Here is a 7,112-nt window from a genome sequence, read left to right on the forward strand (position 1 = left end):
AGAACTACTCAAACCTAACCTAAGGACATCACACACATCTATGCCCGAGGCAGGATTCGAACCTGCGGCGGTAGCAGCAGTGCGGTTCCGGACTGAAGCGCCTAGAACCGCTCGGCCACTGCAGCCGGCTTTCTTGATCTCCTACAGATATGATTTTATGTACATAGTCTGAAAATTTCTACTACGGTCCGGAATCGAATCCGGGTCTCCTGCTTATTAGGCAGATGTGCTAGTTACTAAATCACCTTGGCATAGCGGTTCACACAAACTGCACAGATTACGCTGACATCCTGCCTCCTCGCTGCAAATTCTCACTGCCGCCCTGCTCTACTTGAAATTCACCCTTACACATGAACAGAATTGCGGAGGGTCTCCATATTCTGGAATAGCACCTCAGCATCGAACGTAAATGGCGGATTCAGACTGAAACCCAGGTGAATGGTGCTTATGAAATGACACCATTTCAGAGACTTTTCTAGTCTCACACAGATACGATTTTCTGTATACAGACTGAAGCGGTGAGTGAAGGTTTGTACCAAGGCTGGGAATCGAACCCAGGTCTCCTGCTTATTAGGCAGATGCCCTAGCCACTAAGCGACCTTGGCGCGATGGTTCACACAACCAGAAAAGTCGCTGAAATTGTCATTTCATTTATATAAACACCTGCACCTGGGTTTCAGGCTGGATCCCCCATTTACATTCGATGCTGAGGTGCTATTCCAGGGCATGGAGAGCCACGACAAATCTCTTCATGTGTAAGGGGAAATTTAAAGTAGACAGTGGCAGCAGTGAGAATTTACTACGAGGAGGGAGCCGCGCCAAGGCAATCCATGCAGTCGTGTTAACCGCTGTATCAAGGTGGTCTAGTGGCTAGCGCACCTGCCTAGTAATCAGAAGCTCCGGAATCAATTTCCATTTTTCGTAAAAATTTTCAGTCGCTGGTTTAGTCTTTATGTATATAAAAGTCAAATTTCTATGCCAGGATTAGATACTGAGCGGAATATCTAGTTAGCTCACTGGAGCCAGGTGTTCAGGAACGAGGAACTGCTGTTGGCCAAGCGAACTTGCTGCCATCTCCCTGCACTTGCGATGTGGACAAGTATCTCCAGCGGATTGAGTCTTCTTTTGTTAAAAATAGTCCACTCATTAGGCTGTTCCGAAAATTTTGGGAATCATCACGGCGATTTGACTTCCAGTAGTTTCACTCTTCGTCTACACTCATATTGGTTCAGAAAAGTTATATGTATTAAAACACGATGATAAGCAAACAATATACAAGCCATACATATCCAAGATAGTATTTATACGTGCAGATAACTTACAATTCAACATGAAATTACTTTAATGAATTCAAGGCGTCTGTTTTATTTTGCGCTTCGATTTAGAAGAAATAACATGAGACAGTCAGTATTCTATGCCTGATGAGAATTGGGAACCAAACGGCTTCTATGGGGAGGGCAGCTCGCAGCTTAGATAAACACCGATGGCCTTTGAAATGCATGGATTTTATTCCCCGCAGACAAAGATCACTAGGAAGACCAAAGAGAAGGTACAGAGATGGAATCTGTGAGGACTTGCTACAGTCTGGCATACGGGGTAAGTGTCGTCAGAAAGCATGAAACGAAATCCAATGGAAGAGGAGCGCGTGGTCTTCTGAGACAGTTCCCCTAAAGTAAGCAAGTAAGTAAGGCTGATTAATCTATGCAGCTATTTTCAGTAAACTGAATCACTTTCATAATTGTTTCGACTAGCAACAATCAGCACAGAAGAACAAGAAAGCGAACCAGGAAAAGTGTAAACTGACCCACATTTTGAATGACTATCGATGACAAAGTTCGCTACAGTTGTAAAAATTATTGTATTTTCTAAAAATAAAGCACTATCTGGTTTCAGGACATACGTCTCATCTTCAGCTGAATATTAAAATGTGGGTTCACAAAGGATAGTTAGCTAAGGTTACAGTAGCTATGCCTTCTTTATGAACTCAAATTTTAACATTCCCCTTGCTGTGTCATCCGAATACGACACAGCTAGTGAAAAAGCACCACAGGCGCAAAGATGCCAGTTGGTGCCAAAGCCATAGAGACTCGCCACTGTCGCGAGTTCCAACAGCGCCACTGGCGGCGCTAAGGATACCGACTTCGCCTCGGCCAATTGCCGGTCGAGTACAATCCGCCAATAACCGGACAACGGACAGAAGCCTGCTTGGAAGATAGAAGTTCTTGCCCACTTTGTTAAAGAGCCTCGTCCAGGGCTGACTTAGACAGGGAACGTCGTTTAGGGGACTCTTAGAAGTAAACAGGCGGTTGCTGTAAATTGCATTTGCTACTGTGGGGGACTGAAAGAACCAGAGGTTGTAGAGGGTTTCAGTGGAAGCATTAGGAAACGAGTGACAAGAACAGGCGAAAGGAATATAGAAAAAGAATGGGTGCCTTTGAGAGATGAAATAGTGAAGGCAGCAGAGGATCAAGAAGGTAAGACGATAGCTAGTAGAAATCCATGGGTAACAGAAGAGATATTGAATTTAATCGATAAAAAGAGAAAATATAAAAATGCAATAAATGAAGCAGGCGAAAGGAATACATACATCTAAAAATGAGATTGACAGGATGGTCAAAATGGCTAAGCGGGAATGGCTAGAGGACAAATGTAAGGACCTAGAAGCATATATCACTAGGGGTAAGATAGATACTGCCTACATGAAAGAGACCTTTGGAGAAAAGACAACTACCTGTATGAATATCAAGAGCTCAAATGGAAAACTACTCCTAAGCAAAGAAGGGAAAGCACAAAGGTGGAAGGAGTATATAAAGGGTCTATACAAGGGAGATGAACTTAAAGGCAATATCATGGAAATGGAAGAGGACGTAGAGGAAGATGAGAAAGGAGATATGATACTGCGTGAATAATTTGACAAAGCCCTGAAAGAGCTAAACAGAAACAGGGCCCCGGAAGTAGACAACATTCCGTTAGAGTTACTGATAGCCTTGGGAGAGCCAGCCATGACAAAACTCTTCCATCTGGTGGCCAAGATTTACAAAACAGGAGAAACACCCTCAGACTCCAAGAAGAATAAAATAATCGCATTTCCAAAGAAAGCAGGTGCTGACAGATGTGAAAATTACCGACCTATCAGTTTAATAAGTCACAGCTGCAAAATACTAACACGAATCATTTACAGAATAATAGAAAACCTCGTAGAAGCCGACCTCTGGGAAAATCAGTTTGGATTCCGGAGAACTGTAGGAACACGCGAGGCAATACTGATCCTAAGACTTCTCATAGAACATAGGTTAATGAAAGGCAAACGTTTATAGCATTTGTAGACTTAAAGAAAGCTTTTGAAAATGTTGACTGGAATACTCTCCTTCAAGTTCTAAATGGGCAGGGGTAAAATACAGGGAGCAAGAAAATATTTACAGTTTGTACAGAAGCTAGAGGGCAGTTATGAGTCGAGAAGGGAGTGAGACAGGATTGTAGCCTATCCCCGATGTTATTCAATCTCTATATTGAGCAAGCAGTAAAGGATACAAAAGAAAAATTTGGAGTAGGAATTAAAGTCCAGGAGAACAAATAGAAACTTTGAGGTTTGCCGATGACAGTGCAGTTTTGGCAGAGGGAGCATAGGACTTTGAAGAGCAGTTGAACGGAATGGACAGTATCTTTAAAGGAGGATATAAGATGAACATCAACATAAGCAAAACGATGACAATGGAATGTAGTCCAATTAAATCAGGTGATGCTGAGGGAATTAGATTAGGAAGCGAGACACTTAAAGTAGTAGATGAGTTTTGTTATTTGGGAGCAAAATAACTGATGATCGTTGAAGTAGGGAAGATACGAAATGCAGACTGGCAATGGCAAGAAATGCGTTACTGAAGAAGAGAAATTTGTTAACGTCACGTGTGGATTTAAGGGTCAGGAGGTCCTTACAGAAGGTATTTGTATGGAGTGCAGCCATGTATGGAAATGAGATATGGACGATAAATAGTTTAGACCAGGAGAGAAGCTTTTGAAAGGGGGATGCTACAGGAGATGGGTAGATCATGTGACGGATGAGGAGGTACTGAATGGAATTGGGGAGAAGAGAAATTTGTGGTACAACCTGACCAAAAGAAGGGATCTGTTGGTAGGACACATTCTGAGTCATCAAGGAATGACCAATTTAGTACTGGAGGGAAGCATGTGGGCTAAAAATCGTAGAGGGGGACCAAGAGATGAATACACTAAGCAGATTCAGAGGGATGTAGGTTGCAGTAGTTACTCGGAGATGAAGAGGCTTGCACAGGATAGAGTAGCATGCAGAGCTGCATCAAACCAGTCTTCGGAGTGAAGATACAATAACTTCATGTACTGTGAAGTTGTCCTACCATTATTTGCACTTAGCCATTGAGGGCCTTTTCTGTGTTAATTGCAAGCAGTGTTGCAGACTTATTTATTCAGCAAGTCACGAAGATATAAGTAAACCTTTCTAACTCATTTGTGTGACTTTGTAACTAATTTGTTGGAGTGTTGTAGGACCTTCGTTCTCCTATTCTGTGACCTGACCCTTTGGCATAGCTGTGTGAAAGTCTTAGCGGTGTACTGCATCAGAAGCCGTTTCACGAACTCTGCCTACCGTAACAACAGTGGTAGCTCGGCTTCCACAGCAATAGCGACGAAGCCTTTACAAAACTGGCAACGAGGGTTTATAAAACACCTCAAGACGGCACATACAGGGTGTTTAACAGTTCATGTTAAATACTTAGAGATTGTAGGGGGGACTTAGTGGATGACGTTTTACACAGGAACCCATATCCGGAAACGTAACCCAGCGATACTACATAGCATCAATGTTACAGGCGCCGGCGCCTCTAAAAGTATGTACTGTATACAAAGGGCGATACCTTAATGACGTTACAAACTTTCTACGACGATGGAGAAAAAACATATCGCTGAACGAATGAGTCGAATACCTCTGTTAGTGGCTTACAGTACTGGTACTGTTATTGCTAAGATTTTACGGGAGGCCACTTTCACAGGTGGTAGTATGGACCAAAAGAAGAAAAAATATCCAGCAAACATGGGCCCTAAACTACGTATCTTAAGAAGTATGAGCACTTGTTCAGTAAAGATGGTTTCATGTTGGCGAAGATGAACCAGTGCTCATAGTTCCTCAGGTACGCATATTAAAGCCCATCTTGAAAGGACTTTTTTTCTCGATTTGGTACATATTTGAGACGCCCCGCTGAAGTCGCAGGTCAGGAGAGGTAGTTGGAATTGTGGAAAGAGGCCAAAATGAGCGGCTGTCAGTTACACTCGAACACATTTAACTTCATTTATTTGACCAAACGTTACCGTACCAATTCGTTAGCTTGGTTATCGGCTGAATAAGCCACACTATCTTATACCTTAATGGCACAACCACTTCAATTAAAAAAACGGCTAAAAGCCATTAACTCAAAATTCAGACGCCAAAAAGAATATTTAGAAGGCAGAAGGTCTCACGTTAAGTAAGTTCTATAATTTGGCTGAAGGCCCAAAAATCTAACACTTGAAAAGCAACAACCTTAATTTAAAAACGGCAGAAGGCCTATAACGTAAAACACAACTAAAATAATTTTATTACGTAGAAGGCCCAAGGCTTTATCTTTAAACAACGTATTAATCCGGCTGAAGGTCCAAACAATCTAACACTTGAAAAACAAGGAACTTGAATTTTAAAGTGGCTGAAGGCCCATGACTTAAAACACCACTAAAAACAAACTTTAATTCAAAACCATCGGCTATGAGCCATACAAATACACACAACAGAAAATAAAAAAAGTCAGTGTAGCTAACGGTGCTCAGAAGTTTCGGGGGTAAGCCACCACTTCAAATACTAACGTTCACTTGGGTGAGACAGGCAGACTGCCCAACCATTCTCGATCCGACGACAACCCAACCAACAGACAGTCAACGGACCCATCGACAAGGTAACTTGCGCTCCACTCGACCAGCACACAACTGGGAGGTCCATGCAAACGCAAAAGGCATAGACGCCCACAACAAAGCATACATTAAGCTGTCGAACTACACACCAAGCTGAACAGAGACAACACTGTGAGGAAAGGACACTGCCTAAATTTACGTCAACGGCCAGGGCAGGTAACCGGAACGTTAACGGCCACAAGGCAGAAAATCCTGCTGGTGCACTTCAATTGCAAATAACCAAATACAGTTAGACTCCACCGGACGGTGGCTAAACCTTCGCTAACTGGAACACACACGTTGTTGCTCGAGGGAATGTTCCAATAGACAATAACGAGAACCAAACGGCACAATGTGAACATTCGTGACTTGCTGGTAAATTAAATCAAAACTCAACTTTCGTGTCCAGGGTCGGTGAACCACTGACCTCGTAGCAATGGGAACAGCCCCACACATTCCGACACTGCGTTGAGACCCCCAGCGGGCCCTGCCAAACAACGCCTCGTGGAGATTTCCTCGCTGCTCCACGCCAACCGACCGACTCCACACATAATCACGGAGACAGCAGGCAGCGACTGTGCAATAACAAGGACGAATCACGAGTCGGCACACGCAGGCAATCCATAAGCGATCGACGGCCACCATACACGTCGTCAGACAAGACGACCGACCGACGACCAACCAAGGCGGTCCACACTCAAGTGATATGTAACGGCAATAGTCGGGCGAGTCATGGCTGTCCGGAACTCACTGCAGCCGCGCCCCGACTGAACTTCCGCCGCGTCCTAAGTCAAACACTGCGACGTCCGAACTGCAATGTTAGTGCCTCCCAACTCAATGGCTGATCCAAACTAACTCCGAACACACGACAACTGGGAAGTAATAGCAGTCAGCCAAGATAATACGCCACGGCTTATATATTGATAAGCACCACTGCCGCCGCTCACGTGGAGGCAAAGCAACCACTCAGTTACAACAGAAATCGAAACTAACATAACGAGGTGGCAGTATTGTAAAACAACACAAAAAAAACTAGGATGTAAGATAAGAGATGGCGCGAACACAACCACTCGTGGCTCAATTGATCACCGCTGGAAGTTGCCCACCCTGCAATCATAGCAACAACAGTACTACCAGTACATACGTTCCACTGTCAGAGGTAT

General features: G+C 43.8%; 1 non-coding gene across 1 annotated transcript; it reads right to left on the reverse strand.

Moving 5' to 3' along the window:
* Positions 1-533: 533 nt before the first annotated feature.
* Trnai-aau (transfer RNA isoleucine (anticodon AAU)) lies at positions 534-605 on the reverse strand. The gene has a single exon. It is a non-coding gene; the product is annotated as a tRNA-Ile (tRNA).
* Positions 606-7,112: the final 6,507 nt, after the last annotated feature.

This window comes from Schistocerca nitens, chromosome 5 (genome assembly GCF_023898315.1).
Source record: "Schistocerca nitens isolate TAMUIC-IGC-003100 chromosome 5, iqSchNite1.1, whole genome shotgun sequence".
Taxonomy (NCBI): domain Eukaryota; kingdom Metazoa; phylum Arthropoda; class Insecta; order Orthoptera; family Acrididae; genus Schistocerca; species Schistocerca nitens.